Source organism: Ambystoma mexicanum, chromosome 9 (genome assembly GCF_040938575.1).
Source record: "Ambystoma mexicanum isolate Mex_15411 chromosome 9, UKY_AmexF1_1, whole genome shotgun sequence".
In the NCBI taxonomy this organism is placed as follows: Eukaryota; Metazoa; Chordata; class Amphibia; order Caudata; family Ambystomatidae; genus Ambystoma; species Ambystoma mexicanum.
The window spans coordinates 1,137,002,520-1,137,019,243 of NC_090931.1; the positions used below are offsets into that span (position 1 = coordinate 1,137,002,520).

A 16,724-nucleotide genomic window follows, 5' to 3' on the forward strand; every position below is an offset into this window, starting at 1 on the left:
GCCACCAGCAATTATATAGACATCACCTATGCCAAGAACCGTTCCTTACCCCTAGTAAACAAAACAAAACCGGAAACGGTGAATACCGTGGACGGATCTGTGTTGACTTCTGGTATGGTAACCCAGGAGACGGTACCTGTTCGGATGACGTTATCAAATAACCATTCAGAAGAAATCGTCTTCGATGTTATTGCTGCTCCGCAGTACGAGATCATACTTGGTCTTGCATGGTTAACCCTTCACAATCCTACTGTTGACTGGGTTTCGGGATCGCTCCAATATCCTTCGACTCATTGCAACAAACATTGCTTTACCGGTCAGGAGGTGTCTAATAAACAACACATATTGGCCTCTGTGGTGGAGGATTCTACTATCAGCGTTGTACATCAATGCGACAATATCATACCATGCGAATACGCTGATTATGCTGATGTCTTTGATAAAGGCCAGGCAGAACAATTACCTCCTCATCGACAGTACGTCTGTCCTATCGAACTGATTCCGGGTGCCAAAATTCCTACAGGCCGTGTTTATTCTTTAACACCTAAAGAAGATGTCGTGTTAAAGGAATACATTGACAAGGCGCTAGCCACGGGCTTTATACGACCCTCGCAATCTCCTGCTGCGTCTCCTCTATTCTTTGTTCCTAAGAAAGAGGGAGACCTCAGACCATGCATTGATTACAGGGCACTTAATGATATCACCATAAAAAACCAATACCCCTTACCACTAATAAACGTGCTGTTGGATCAGTTAGGCACTTCCAGTTACTTCACCAAACTGGACTTGCGAGGTGCATACAATTTGGTTCGCATTCGTGAAGGCGACGAATGGAAGACCGCTTTTAAGACACGGTATGGTCTTTACGAATATTTGGTGATGCCTTTTGGTCTGTGCAATGCTCCCGCCACATTTCAATTCTTCATGAATGATATATTCAGAGACATCATGGACCGATTTGTGGTTGTCTATCTGGACGACATTTTGATTTACTCCTCATCTCTATCGGAACACGTCAGACATGTTTCTACAGTCCTACAAAGACTTAGGGAGAACCACCTTTATGTGAAAGCCGAAAAATGTGTCTTTCATTCGCAGGAAGTGGAATTCCTTGGTTACGACATTACCAATCTAGGTGCTCGAATGAGCCGTTCCAAGGTAAGGGCCGTCTTGAATTGGCCAATTCCACATAACGTCAAGTCGCTACAGTCTTTCTTGGGCTTTGCGAATTTCTATCGCAGATTCATCCATTCCTTTTCCAAAACAGTAGCTCCTTTGACGGCTTTAACTAGTTCCAAAGTACCTTTCTGTTGGAACCAACATGCCCAAGCAGCATTCGAAAAACTGAAGGAAGCATTTACCACTGCACCCGTGCTTCAACATCCGGATCCTGATCGCCAGTTTGTCGTTGAAGCGGATGCATCCAGTGTCGCTATTGGCGCAGTGCTCTCACAAGTCTGCACAGAAACCAAGGAGGAACACCCAGTGGCTTTCTTCTCTCGTAAACTCACCTCATACGAACGGAACTACACCGTTACTGAGCGGGAACTACTGGCTATCAAAGATGCCTTCCGAGAATGGCGTCATCATCTTCTTGGGGCCAAACAACAGGTGTTGGTGTACTCTGACCATAGAAACCTCCAAGCATTCAAATCCATGAGATGCCTTACGGCCCGTCAGGCCAGATGGCATGTCTTTTTTGCCCAATACGATTTCCAGGTCACCTATCGTCCTGCCCGAGAACATGTTAAGTCGGACGCTTTGTCCCGTATGAGTAAAGAGGCGCAGGAAGAAAAACAAGTTCAGATCCAGCTGTTGGCAGATCATGTGATTTGTGGTTGTTCGGTTCAACCCTCCTTAAAAACCGAAATACAAGAGTGGGTAAAAAATAATCCACAAGCAGTCCAGGATATGAATCTAGACGTGCATAACGGCTTACCATTCACACAGGGGGTGCTTTATCTATCAACTCCTTCAATGCGGAATAAAGCCCTCACATGGAATCATGATTCCTTGATTGCAGCCCATCCTGGACAGAAGAAAACACTGGACCTGCTCAAAAGGTGGTGCTGGTGGCCATCCATGGCAAAAGACGTTATAAACTACGTATCTTCTTGTTCTGTATGTATCCAATGTAAAAATACTCCTGGTAAACCAGTGGGCTTACTCCAATCCCTGCCTGTCCCTACCAAACCATGGGACATGATATCTATGGACTTCGTGGTGGAACTCCCCCCAAATCAAGGATATGATACCCTATGGGTCGTAGTGGATTATTTCACTAAATTGGCCCTATTTATTCCTTGTATTGGTTTACCAACTGCTACTGTTCTGGCTGATCTATTCATCCAACATGTATTCCGTTTCTTTGGTCTACCATCAGTAATCATTACTGACAGGGGCTCGCAGTTTGCGTCACGCTTTTGGAGAGCCTTAACATCTGCATTACTAATTGATGATAGAATGTCCAGCGCTTATCATCCTCAAACCAACGGGCAGACTGAAAGGGTCAATTGTACTATGGAACAGTATCTGCGGTGTCTGTGTTTGCAATACCAATCGGATTGGCTCACGGTACTGCCGGCGGCTGAATTCGCCTATAACAACTCTTATCATAGTGCCATAGGCACTTCACCGTTCTATGCTCTCTATGGACAACACCCCCGATCAATACCTCTAGATTCCGGTCTATCCCTGGACACGCCTGCCGCAGGCCGTACGCTTCGTGATCTGAAGAGATTACAAACAAGGGTGAAGCAGCAATTGGAGCAGGCCAAACGACGTGACAAGTTCTATGCCGATGCTCATAGGGTATCCGCACCTGTCTATAAGGCTGGGATGAAAGTCTGGCTATCCACTAAGAACTTAAGAATTCCGGGCAAAAAGAAATTGTTGCCTAGATTCATCGGTCCGTATGTTGTGCTCCATGTTCTGAATCCTGCTGCTGTACGTCTGGCTTTGCCACAACGATGGCGGGTGCATCCTGTATTCCACGTCTCGCTCATCAAGCCATTCTCTGACACTACTAGACTGCCGGTACGGCCTGTTGCTATTTCTGTGCGGGGGTCTGATGAATACGAGGTACAAGACATACTGGATATGAAACTCCGTTCTGGTAGACCATATTATCTGGTGGACTGGAAGGGCTATGGACCCGAAGATAGGTCCTGGGAACCTCTTTCCAACATTCATGCTCCTGCTTTATTGAAGCGCTTCCACACAAGAAGGGGAGAGGTTGTCCCTTTGGGGGATGGCACTGTCATGCATGCTGGACGCTACGCTCGTAGAACAGCTAGACCGTTCTACTCCAAATGGAGGCTATTCGATACGTTACCGGGAAAACGACGTTTACACTTTTCACGTCGCTAACTTCACGTGACTTTTGCTTCGTCACGTGAAATACGGTATCACGTATTTAAGCTGCGTAGAAACTTCACTCGCTGCTTCTGATCGTCTCTATTGGCGTCGTGTAGCTGAACCTCTGATCTACATCCTGGTATATTCCTACAGCTACTTTTGGGCCTTCGATAGCGTGTGTTCCGCCACACGCTGATTCCTGGAGCTATCCCTTCGCGTGATAATCCACACGCGCTCTTTGTCTTCATACGCGGCTGGCCAAGGCTGCGTGAATCCTGCCCGCGTGTAAAATCCACACGCGCTCTTTGTCTTCATACGCGGCTGGCCAAGACTGCGTGAATCCTGCCCGCGTGTAAAATCCACACGCGCTCTTTGTCTTCATACGCGGCTGGCCAAGGCTGCGTGAATCCTGCCCGCGTGTAAAATCCACACGCGCTCTTTGTCTTCATACGCGGCTGGCCAAGACTGCGTGAATCCTGCCCGCGTGTAAAATCCACACGCGCTCTTTGTCTTCATACGCGGCTGGCCAAGGCTGCGTGAATCCTGCCCGCGTGTAAAATCCACACGCGCTCTTTGTCTTCATACGCGGCTGGCCAAGGCTGCGTGAATCCTGCCCGCGTGTAAAATCCACACGCGCTCTTCGTCTTCAAGTGCGGCCGGCCCAGGCTGCGTGAATCCTGCCCGCGTGTAAAATCCACACGCGCTCTTTGTCTTCATACGCGGCTGGCCAAGGCTGCGCGAACCCTGCCCGCGTGTAAATTCACACGCGCACGCTGTCTTCACACGCGGCTGGCCCAGGCTGCGCGATTCCTGCCCGCGTGTAAATCCACACGCTCACATTGTCTTCGAACGCTATTTTCTTCTAACTCCTGCATCTGTGGAATTAACAGAAGGATTGATCCCTAAGTGGGAAGGAAGCCTTTCAAGGATTATTGGAAGTGACTTTGAACTGAACTTTGGACGCTATCCTGTGGTGAATTCAACCCGTATCTAGCGTGAGCCTCGTTCCGTCCGGGATAAGTCTCCCTTACTAATTTTCCCTTCCCTGTCGTTTTGTTCTTCAATTCAAATCCATCAAGAGGCTTCTGGATTGTTCTACCCAGTGATACAGGTCAGTGTGATCATTCCTGTCATTATCTAACTCATCATACTCAGGTTGGAGCAGTTATTCATGATACTTTAATTTGTCCTAGGCTGGATTACTATACCTTACCCACGCCCTTTCCAGTGATCCATCGCTCTGCCTGTTTTATCAGCCAGAGGGTTGTATCATTTGGAAGGTCTTTGTTGACTTCACGACTATCAAGTCGGGTGAACAGGGATCCGGAAGACCCTACCTCCTGTATCCTTTTGAATATCGTATCCTTTTCAGTTGATACTTTGGTGCATTCTGACATTAGCTCTGCTTTTTCGTCTAGGTCGCTTCCGTCCAGGTTTGCGGTTGATGGTTTTCAAGGATTCCAGTTCCTTTTCCAGATCGAGGGAGCTTTTGGAGCTGTTTTGGGTGCTTTGGTTGGTATTTGGATCCATATTGGTACGATGAGGTGGTCGCTCCATAGCATTTGTATTGGTGGACCAGTTGAGATCAGTTTTTTTGTTGACGAAGATTGCGTCAAGAGTGTTTGTTTGTTTTATTATTTATAATGCGCACCAGACCCGACGGGATCAGGGTGCAGGAGAAACAGGACAGTTTCCAGCTTAGGTTACAGAGTTGTACAGATATATGCAACGAGCTATATATACACAGCAGGATGCAGTAAGAATAATTTGTACAGGAACATTCGAGAAGTAAAGAAATCTAGGATATTATACACAGGAAAATTAGGGCAGTCTAACAACAATATATTCACAAACAGAAAGAATTATATACAATGCAAGGTATAGGGTGCGAAACGGAGTGACGCACTACATGTTTAGCAGTAGTTTTCTTTAATCCAGTTGATATTATGCCTAAAGTGCTGGTAAGTTTGGTCTGCTTTCAGGGAAGGGGGTAGGGAGTTCCAGAGCTCAGCAGCTTTAACTGGGAAGCTGCATCTGACCACTTTGGTAAGTTTAAACCTGGGAACCACCAGGAAATTAGTTGGCCGTTTTTAGTAAGATTTTATTGTTGCTGGTAAGCCAGTTATTCTGTCTCCTAATCTCTGATATGTTCTTTTTTTGTTATACCTAACGCTGCTCTAAGGGCGTCGTTTTGGAGAATCTGAATTTTGTCAGTGATATACTCCCAAGTATAGTGAGTTGCAATAGTCCAATTTGGACAGAATTAGAGCTCTGGCCAAAATGGTGCAACTGTTCGTGGAGAGGAGTGGCTTAGCAGCTCTAACTAGCTTACTAGTGTAAGCAGTAGCGGAGGCCATGGAGTTAACTTGTTTGGTAAAGGTGAGGGAGGCATTGAAGTAAAATCCTAATGTTTTTACCTCTTTGGCAACTTTGATGGTGTTGCCATCGATGTTAAAGGTGGAATAATTGTGTACAAGTTTATTGAGATTTGGGGTGGTGCCAAGGATGATGAGTTCAGTTTTGTCATCATTCAGGCATAGACCACGGGCAGCCATCCATGCCTGGATGATGAGGTAGATTCTATTCACCAAGGCCAAATCCTTGTCGTAATATCCCGTAAGTGGTATGAGGATCTGGGTATCATCTGCATAGTTGGTGTAGGTGATACCAAGACCGTCCAGATCATTGTAAAGGGGCTTAGTGAATATGTTATACAGTGTGGGGGAGACACATGAGCCCAGTGGCACCCCACAAGTGATGGGGATAGGATTGTCAGATGATGGCGAGAAGACTTGCATGGTCCTTGTTAGGCATAAACCTGTGCAGTTCCCTCTGGAACAACTGCAAAAGATTTAGGACTACAGGTGTTTGGCAGTAAACCCACTTGGTAGCAGTCTGTACCACACAGATTCACTTGGTAGCTGTGGCTGAGCAGTCAGACTTCCCTCAAGAAGAGTTAGGCAGTATACAGAGTATTCACAATAGGTCAAGAGCACACAATAGAACAAGTAAACACTGACCAGGGCTTGGTGTAAAAGAGATATAATTATTTATTTAAAACCACATCTAGAAAAACACACAGGCACTAATAGTAAGCAATTCAAAAACACGGTCACTGAAAGATATACACTCCCTTAAAAGAATATTAGACAAGTCTTAGTAAAGCCCCACTTATTTTCAGACAGAGGTGAGCGCTTAACGTAGATGGCACTCTAATAGTTCGTTTTTAAAAAGGGAGAGAAAAGCAGAGAGCAAATTGAAACAGATCCCAACACTTTTACAAGAACATAGCAAGAGAGGAAGGCAAAGTAAAACCGTGAATTCAGAGTTAGTAGGCCGGATCCGCTTTAAGAGGATCCAAACGAAATGTGTCCAAGGTCACACGGTTGCAGTGCACAAAAGTCTTGTAATGGTTCAAAAAGAAGTTGGATCAAAGAAAAGGGACCAGTTAGAGGGTCAAGGCGGCCAGCCCAGTCCAGAAGGTTAAGGAGTTATTATTACCTTGTTGCAATCTTTAGAAAGGGACGCCTGGCGGAAACGGTACCTTAAAATGGTGAGAACGCTCCAGCGGGGGCAGTTGTTCCTGGCAGCGGGTGCAAGTCGGTGCTTCGTCCGGTGGAAGAGAGGATCTCGTCGTGGAGGAAGACGGGCCCGTTGCACTGCCAGGGAAGAAACCAGCCGTAGAGTTTCTCAGGTACAAGGAGCAGTCCGTTGATTCGCGGTTCAGTGGTGAGTGGCTATCCGGCCGCCGGGGTGCTTGGCACGGGCAGTTCGACCACAAACCGGGCTGGGGTGCGAAGAAAGAAAGGTAAACTGGTTGTGCCCACCAGTCGGGGGAAGAAGCCTCTCCAGCCAGGAGATCTTTTCTGTCGTCGGGAAGTGGTGAGTCGGTTCCGCAGGGCTCCACCGGTGGTGTCGTCGTGGTAGGTCGGGTCAGCTTCTCCCTTGTCGGATTCTCAGGTCCTGTGGCGACTTATGAAGTTCCAGTCCCCAAAGCCCTGCTTTTATGCAGAAAACCCCCATTCACTCAGCCTAGCTGTCACTCAAACATGCCAAGTGGTGAGCCGGCCGGCTCCCCACTTGGGCCAATCAGGACAGAGTGCGACTTGAGTTACCACGGCAACTCAGTCCAGGGTGCCTAAACCCCCTCCCACACCTCCTGTGGTACCCAGACAGAGTGGCACCACTTTTGGAGGCTTCTGTGGAGAAGCCCGCCAAAAAGTGGAACAAAGGGCTCGACTTGGGTTGGAGTCACAGACGAGAACACAAACGCCATTTTAGAATCGAGTCTTGGCAAAAAATACCAACTGGAGAATTAATATTCATTAAATAAACCGGCGGTATGTTCGAGGCTATGAGAATGAAATAATGAAAGCTGGTAGCCTCGAACAATGGGAAAATCCCATAGGAAAATATTTGCGGTCGAATATAAAAAGTAGTTTCCACTGCCACCAGCCAAAACTCGATCAGGGGGGACGGAGACGTGCCCCCTCGACTAACAGACCCCGGGACAATCGAATTGCCCTGACCAGTACGTCCACAATATGATGGTTTGTACTGGCTTCTGTTAATAATTTGGGACTAGTAAAGCCAATGGTGACTTTACATGCCCTGGGAGACAGCAGTCAGTCCCAGGGTATGGAGTCTATGGTGGGGTGTCATTATGACACCCGTGTTACTGCACGGAGGGTGCTGTGTAACACACATAGGAAAAACGCATGAGACCCTATGGAGTAAAGGACCCCATAGCCCATAAAACACATTACGAGTCAAAGGAATACCATAAATCATGTCCAAGAGTGGGAGGAAAAGAGTCTCACTCTTGGCAGGAGGAAAAAAAAACACACTCCAGAAATCCAGCAAAGCTGCTGGGGGACTCACTAGGTTAGGAAATTCAGCCTAAAGAGAGAATTCTCCCTAACACTCCTATTATTCCGGAAGGATTGTGTCCAGCCTATGGCCTCCTGAGAGAAGTGTGCGGCTGAGTCCAAGTGGTTACAGAGGACATTGTGGTCCACCAAATCGAATGCAGCCGAAAGATCAAGTAGAAGTAGCAATGAAGTTTTTCCATTGTCATTAAGTGCGTCGATTTGTGCCTTGACGTCGATCAGCGCTGTTTCAGTCCCATGTTGGGGCCTAAAGCCTGATTGACGGACTCCTAATAGTTGATTCTGTTCTAGGTACTTCTGAATTTGGAGGTATGCTACCCTATCTAAGATTTTAAGCAGTTTAGGTACTGTATTTGTATCTATTTTATTTGTATTGCGTGCCTGGCCCAAGGGCATCTGGGAGCATTTCTTGGGGAGGGGTAACATGGGAGGTACATAATACACTGTGGTGCTCGGTCTGTAGTTGCTAGGTATTGTTGGATCTAGTGATCATCTTTTAAGGAGGGGGGGGGGAGTACCCATGATTCCTTAATTACTAGGGATGGTGCCAGTGGAGAAAGAACTGTTGATTAGCTTAGAGTTCAATGCTGATAGGTCTCTGGCTGCATCTTTAATGATTTGGGCTGGGCAGTTGTCGCCCTGGCAGTTTGAGGGTTTGAGGTTGAGGATGACTTTCTCGACCTCAAGGATAGAGACTTTAGAGAAGCTAAAGCGGGGTGAAGGTTTGAGTGAAGGCGTATGTTTGCAGAATTGTGGGGTCGTATTGAGGAGGTTGGCTTTTTTAATAGCAATCTTGTCCCGGAGGGATGCTACTTTGTTAGCTAAAGCTTTTTGTATATTGTACACCAATTTTTGTCCTTTGTGCAGTTATCTGGCACTGGCACGGGGATCGGTGTTACGAGTTCCATTAGGATTTTACTAGAATTAGCCTGCATAATTCTCTTATTGTAGGTATCTTGTTTGGCAAGAAGTATTTCATTCTTATAACGGGTAGATATAGTCTTAAGGTTGGAACTATTGTCATCTGATGGTAGTTGCCTCCATAACGATTTGCATTTTCTCTTTTCCTTTCTCAGAGTTTTAAAGTGTGGGGTGAACCAGGTGTTCAGATGCATTTTGGGTTTACTTTTTCTAGTTTTTAGTGGGGCGATGGAGTCTACGGCTTCAGATAAGATTTTGTTATATTCGTTGACTAGGATAGTGGCATCATTTGACTCTGGAAGGGAGTTGAGTGTTGGTAATATTAGTGTCATGGTCATCGGACCAAGAATGCAAACATTAAAGGGCCACATACACAGGGGACCCGGATGGACACGGTCCTGGCGCCTTTGGCCAGGCTCATGAATAACAGTAAGCAAGAACATTTATTTGGGACAAGAATGCTTTAATTATGGACATAGCACCTCATTTTGGGTGCAAAGTCGCTTTGCCTCCACTTTGGCGTCCTATTCTCCCCTTTGGGTTCACTGACAACTTCTACGTTCCCTCAAGCCACTCGCATTCGTTCATGTACTTGCCTTGCTGTCTGCTGGTCTGGAACGGTTTCCCCAGTCAACGTCATGAAGCATTCTCGCTCCACGCATTTAAATGAAACCCATCTTTGCTTTCAGTTCCTGCTGCGACTTCCTTAGTCTTCAGGCGCTTCTCTGGTTAATCGGCACTGCTGTATCACGCGGCTGGTCCGCAGCTCGCCTCTTCACTTCCTCTCCCTCTGACAGCGCTCTTCAGCCACGGCTTCTGGTTCCCCCCGCCTCTTGGTCTGTCCGAGCGACGCAGAGTGCAGTGGTCGGCTCCCTCCCTCTCTCTCCCTGCCTCCACTCACCTGCCTTCGGGCTTCTCCTCCAGGTTAGGACACAGTCTGCTCTGCGCACCACATCTCTTGCCAGCTTCCAAGCCGATGCTTGGAAAAGAAAGGTCCTTTCATCTTCTCACAGTAGCTGATTTAAACTCCCTCCTCCAAGCTGGAAGGTGTCCTGGACCAATCGCATGATCCCAAACACTAGCACGTTATGGTTCGTACTCTTGCTCATTTATTTATTTCCATTTATAAAGCGCACAACTGCCCTAGGGCATCGTGGTGCTGTTGCAGAATATACACTTTGGTGCAGGTTACACAGGAGCAGATATTACTTAAGCAGGTTAACATGCAGTGTATATGTTCAGTACATGAACAATACAATACAATACATATTATACATGTTAAATGGTTAGGAAACCACAGAGAAGGTGTGGTCTACTTAAAACGTATGGTTTTCAATGCCTTTCTGAAAGCCATGAGAGAAGTTTCTTTTCTAAGTTTGAGTTGTAGCGAGTTCCAGAATTTTGGCGCTAGCACTTCAAAACATGAGCCTCCAGCTTTGGCTCTGTTAAAGGCAGGGATTGTGAGTTGGTGTAAATATAGGTCACGTTTAGGCCTGAGGGTAGGTGCTTGGTGTATTTGTTCGACTAGTTAGAGGGGTGGCGACTGAGATAGACGTCTGTGAGTGCTTTGAACAGTATGCGCTCTTTGATGGGGAGCCAGTGGGCGTCTTGTCTTGCCTGAGAGATATGCTCTCTTGGGGATGCTGAGAGCGGCTCTAATAGCATTGTTTTGTGCTATTTGTAGTCTGTTTAATGTTTTTGGAGGAAGTACCTAGAAGGCGGACATTACAGTAGTCCAATTTTGCACCTATGGTGGCTCTGGCAATATTGAGGCCATTTTTAGAGGAGAGGTGAGGTTTGACAGCATTGATTTTAGTTGTAAGTGATGCTGATGACGAGATATAACTAACTTGTCTATCCATGGATAGTGTGGAATCCAAGAAGACTCCCATGTTTTTACTCCAGTCGATACTGCGATTACAGTGTTTTCTATTTGGAAGTTGCAGTATTTTCTGTCTAGTTTTTTTAGGGTCGCCTTGGAGCCTACCAGTAGGATTTCCGTTTTGTCCCCGTTGAGACAAAGGCCATTGGCTGCCATCCAGGCCTGAATGATTGCATATGTATGCTGTAGGGTTTTGAGGTCATGCTCGTAGTCACCAGATAGTGGGAGAAGAATGTGTGTATCGTCGGCATAATTGGTGATGGTTATGCCGAATTCTTCCAGGTCATTGAATAAAGGTAAGGTGGAGAGGTTCTAGAGGATAGGGGAGGTGCACGAGCTTTGTGGCACCCCACAACCAATCGGGGATTAAGCGGCTCATGCCTCTTCTGAGAAGACCCTCATGGCTCGGCCCTCCAGAAAGGATGTTATCCAGATGGTAGCTTCTTGAGTGAAGTGGGCGGAGTCTGTGGTGTTTTCCTAGGATCTTGTGCTCAACCAGGTCAAACACTGCCGACCGGGCGAGGAGCAAAAGAAGTGCAGACTTGCCTTTGTCCATGTTTTCTAGTAGCTGATTTTGTAGGTCTGACAGGGTTGACTCTGTGCCATGCCGAGGACGAAAACCAGATTGCCTTTTTCCCAAGATGTTGTACATTTCCAGGTAGGACTGGATGGGTAGATATGCAGCCTTGTTCAAGATTTTCAGCAGGAAAGGCACCGTGTTGATCGGCCTATAGTTGTTTGGGGAGTCTGGGTCAAGCGTAGGCTTTTTTAGCAGAGGCCGGACCCATGCTTCGTTGAGGGAGGAGGGTACCATGCCAGAGGTGAGAGGCATTAATAAAGGCTGTAATGAAGGGAGCTAATGCTACCGCACAGTCTTTGATTATGCTTGATGGGCAAATTTCACCTGTACACAGCAATGCTTTTATGTGTTTCATGATTAGTAAGACCTCGGGTATGGTTACTTCTCTGAAGGCAAAAGATATCTGGTGTCTTAAGTCAGGAAGGGTCGGAGGATTTAGCTTGGCCAGTGAGTATTGGAGGCGCAGCCTTGGGCAAGTTGTTGAAATTAGCTTTAATTTCTTTCCTGGAGTAGGTTAATTTTGTCTAGCATTGCGTGTTGGATGTCGTTACACCATTTCTCATCCTTTAGATGTGTGGATGGGGGGGTGGGTGATCAGTTCATTGAAGATGGCAAACAATTCCTTGGATTGGGATTTTGCTTTGTCAATTCTGATGTCGTAGGCGGCGGCTTTTGCAGCAGCAATGGTGTTTTTGTATTGTTTGCCTATTTTGAGGTAGGAGTCGCGTGTGGTGGAAGAGGGGCATGATTGCCCTTTTTTTCAGGGCTTACCTCTCAAGTGCTTTCAAATCAAGTAGGTCTTGAATATACCAGGAGTTGGCTTGTTTGATACTTTTTGCTCTTTTATTCTCTAGTGGGGTGATGGCGTCTACCGATTCTTTGAGAATGGTGTTGTAGAGCTCCACCAGTTCTGTGGGGTTGTTGGAGAGTTTTAATGCTAATGCTGATGCTTCAAGGAGGGGGAGAATTCTGTCCTTGGTGAGCAGTTTTTTAGATCTGGCTATGGCGGCAGGCATAGGAGTGTTTTGTTGAGTTTCTACTCTGGAAGGTATGTGGAAGTGGAGGAGGTGATGGTCAGTCCATGGGCGTGGGGTGTTGGAGCTGATGTCAACGCCACCGTTGGGATCCACTAACCAGTCCAATATACGTCCTTTGTGGGTTGGGGAGTCCACTTTTTGAATGAATCCTAGTTAAAGGAGAGACTTAGCAAAGGCTTTACCTTGTTTGTCTTTTGTGTCGTTGAAGCTGAGGTTGAAATCTCCTAGGAGAATGGTTCTGGTGTTAGTTTAGAGGTTACTACCGAAGAGGCGTAGAATATTGGCTTGGAAGTCTAGAAGGGGGCCTTGTAGTCCTCTTCCTCGTCTCGGTACATGTTGTGTCAATACAATACATTTAAATTGTTCATGAGTTCTCTATGCAGCATTTGTAGGATGTGGAAGAGGTTTATCCAAATATGCCATTAAGGCATGGGGTATTGAGGGGGTATCCCTGAAAGTAAAGGGGGGATACCATGTCTCGTCTGATGCCTGTCCTTGCCCCTGATGGATGCCTCTTCCCATGTGATCCTCCCCCGCATAGCCACCTCCAGGGTCAGGATTGGGTAGTGGCTGCCGTCCCCTGACAACATGTGGAGAGGCTACTGCATCAAATTCATCACAGTATGATAACTAGTTTGGTATGATTCCCATGTAGGGCTTGCGCCAAATAGGCCTTTGGAAAGTATGCATTTACCTATGCATACTATGTCTGTTTTTATTTACTGTATTTCTACATACGATCAACATGATCTTCATGCAAAACCTATAGGAACATAGAGCATAAAGCATCAAGAAGAATACAAAGACAGAAAAGAATACAAAGCATTTTGCATCCAAGTCCCTTTTCACACTCTTGAAACATTTTCCTTATTTCATACCACATTTTGATTATTATTATAATAACCAATTGATCTCCCCCCCCCTCATCAGTATATACCATAAATTACTTGATACACCCAGATTCATGAAATCATAGTTGCTCATATAACAATGCCTCAGGTGGAACAGACCTATAAATGATAAAATGCATTTATAACGTGCCTGTACACAAGTGTTTCTAGGCGCGACAAGACAAGGAAGGGGAAACCAAGGAAGGACAAAAATAATTATCTTACTAGGATTTGTGTCATTCAGATTGCGCAAGTTCATGGAAGAGGGAACGGGAGAAGTGCCAGGAGGCAGGGGAAGGGGGGAGTGCAGTTAACTCACAAGTGCAGCCAGCCCGTGGCTCATAAGTGCAGAGAGAAGGGCCTGTAGGGTTGCAGATACAGACACTTAAGTGCTGAGGAGCCTGGAGGCAGTGCAAGGGCAACTGGACATGCAGGTAGCCCAGGCCTGAGTTCAGAGGGTGACCATTGCACAGAGCAGTCAGGTGCAGGGGAGAGAAAGCGGAAGCGGATGCAAGAAGTAAGGTCTTGAATTGCTTCTGGAACCAGACGTGGTTCTGCTCAGGTTTGAGTCAGGGAGGCTGTACCAGAGGGAGGCCGCATCTCAGGAAATATATCTGCCCCCAACTCTCTGCTTGGAGAAGCGTCTGACCCTCAGAGAGTTGGAGGTGGATGATCGGAGAGCTCAAGAAGGAAGATGTTTTGGAAGATTAAAGTTGGAGGTAGAGCAGTCCCAGGCCTCAGAAAGCCTTGTGGGCGATGCAGAGGGTCTTGAACTTGATCTTTGCCGCCACAGTGAGCCAGTTAGGAGATTTCAGAGCTGTAGAGATGCAGTCCCTGTGTTTGAGGCCAAGGAAAAGTCTTGCAGTCCTGTTCTGGATTAGTTGTAAATGTCAGAGTAGAGGCAGGAAGATATATAAAGAGGTTGTTGCACTAGTCCAGCCTAGAGAGGACCAGAGCCCTGGAGACAGTGAGCCTCTCGGGAAAGGGAGAAAAGGAAGAATACCTCTGAGGAGATGCAGCTGGTAGTTTGACTTCTTAGAGCAGGAAGAGGTCCCACAGTGAGTGGCGAGAGAGAGAGATGGTAGGAGGGAGTGGGTGTCCCAATGAGGAGGATCTCAGTCTTACTGGCATTAAGACAGAGATCATTGGCGCCATAGCATTCCTGAATTCCGGTCACAGTCTGGTATGAGAGAAGAAGCAGAGGTGGTTGAGGGGAGCCTGAAAGAGTGCTGAGGGTCATCTGTATAACATTGAAAATTGGAGCAGAAAGTAGCTATGCGGTGGGCAAGAGGTGCCAGGGAAAGAGGTTAGAACCCTGGGGAACACCCTAAGTAGAAAGAGAGATGGAAGAGAAGAAAGAGCCCAGTTGGAGGAGAGTAGTCAGTGAGAAAGGAGGTCAACCAGGCTAGGGCCTGATCGGTAATACCAAGGTTGTCAGGGTGCATGGTTGACCGTGTCAAAAGTAGAGGATAGATGGAGGAGAAAGAGTACAGAAGGGAGATTATATTCAAGATTGGAGAGGAAGTCTTCACAGGTGTTCAGGAGACCAGTTTCTGTGCTTCTGGCAGCTCTTGAGCCAGACTGGTGGTCATGAATTCAGTATGTAGATTAAGCTGGGAGATGGCCAGCTTTTCCAAGAGTTTGCCCAGGAAAGAAATGATGGAGATGGATGGAGAGCGGGCAATAGTTAGCCGCAGAGGAAGGATCAGCCGAAAGGCTTTTTTAGAAGAGGGTGCACAAGTGTGCTTAAGGAGGGAGCGGAAAGTTCCAGTGGCAAAGGAGTGATTGTAGAAATCGACATAGGCTGGAGCAAGGGTGTTGATGTGGTCCTTGATGGTTCTGGATGAGCAGGGGAGAAGCTGCTTTGACAAGACTTTCATAGATCAGACTTGTATAGAAACATTGTTGGGTGTGAATGGGGCAAAGTAGGAGAGACGCCTCCGGTGGGACAAGAGTGGTAGAGGAAGAGAGGGTGGATTATACAATCTAATAGTATGTTTGTTTCCACCGCACAATACTACAATACTATTACATATTCCACAAATCCACTCCTGACAATTCAACCAAGCCCCCCCCTTCCTTTAAGTGTTGGCAAATTATTACACTTTAACAAAAAATAATTAAGTCTTATCAACGGACAAGAAGATTCCTTCACATATTTTGGAATCTATCACAGTTTGGGCACAAATGGTAAGTAGTACCAAGCACGATATCTGGTACTTATATTAACCTTTGATTGACCTAATGGAGGCTTTGTATACATTCATCTCATGCATAGACAAACGTTATTGTTTACAGAGCACTAGGTGGTCAAAGTAGGAGAAAACCTTTTGTAATACAAAGGGTGAATAATTCCTTAATTTAGTTTCTCACTGTGTCAGTTCGTGCCAATTTGTCTTTTATATATTATAGCTGGATTTGCTGGAACACTCTAGACTGCATTGATCTCAGCCCTAGCTCTGCTCTTATATATTCCACCAGCAGACTACTAGGCACATCAAGCAACCTTTTTAGACATTTGCTCTCTATAAATGGCCTCCATGTTTTTACAGACCAGATCTCACAGCCTTACAAAACAACTGTGGTTAACTTAACGTTATATATTTTCTTTAGTGGTCTCAGACTGCAGCCTCCATATTGCTCAATTTGTTTCTTCAATGTTGTCACTAATTACATGCATTTGAGGTAGGAGTCGCGTGTGGTGGAAGAGGGGCATGATTGCCCTTTTTTTCAGGGCTTACCTCTCGTGCTTTCAAATCAAGTAGGTCTTGAATATACCAGGAGTTGGCGTGTTTGATACTTTTTGCTCTTTTATTCTCTAGTGGGGCGATGGCGTCTACCGATTCTTTGAGAATGGTGTTGTAGAGCTCGACCAGTTCTGTGGGGTTTGCTTTTTAATTATTGTATTTGAGGTTCTCAAGTTAGTCGGTCAATGATGATTTCAAGGCAAGGATAACGAGTAACATATTCTATTTTGATATAGCTGATTAACCATTGGTTTAAGGAGGTTTCTTTGAAATTAAATGCCATGATCTTTGTTTTGGCTAGATTTATTATTAAAGCATGTAGATTTCAGTGTTTGTGGAGGGCCTTTAGCATCAGTTGTAATTCGGCCATGGTGGAGTCTAGAAGCACTATACCGTCTGCGCACCCCGCCATTTCACTTTC

General features: G+C 46.3%; 1 protein-coding gene across 3 annotated transcripts in view; it reads left to right on the forward strand.

Annotated features, from left to right (window-relative positions):
* Positions 1-16,724, forward strand: part of ORC4 (origin recognition complex subunit 4) — a 1,582,358-nt gene that overhangs the window by 260,907 nt on the left and 1,304,727 nt on the right. The window lies entirely within an intron of this gene.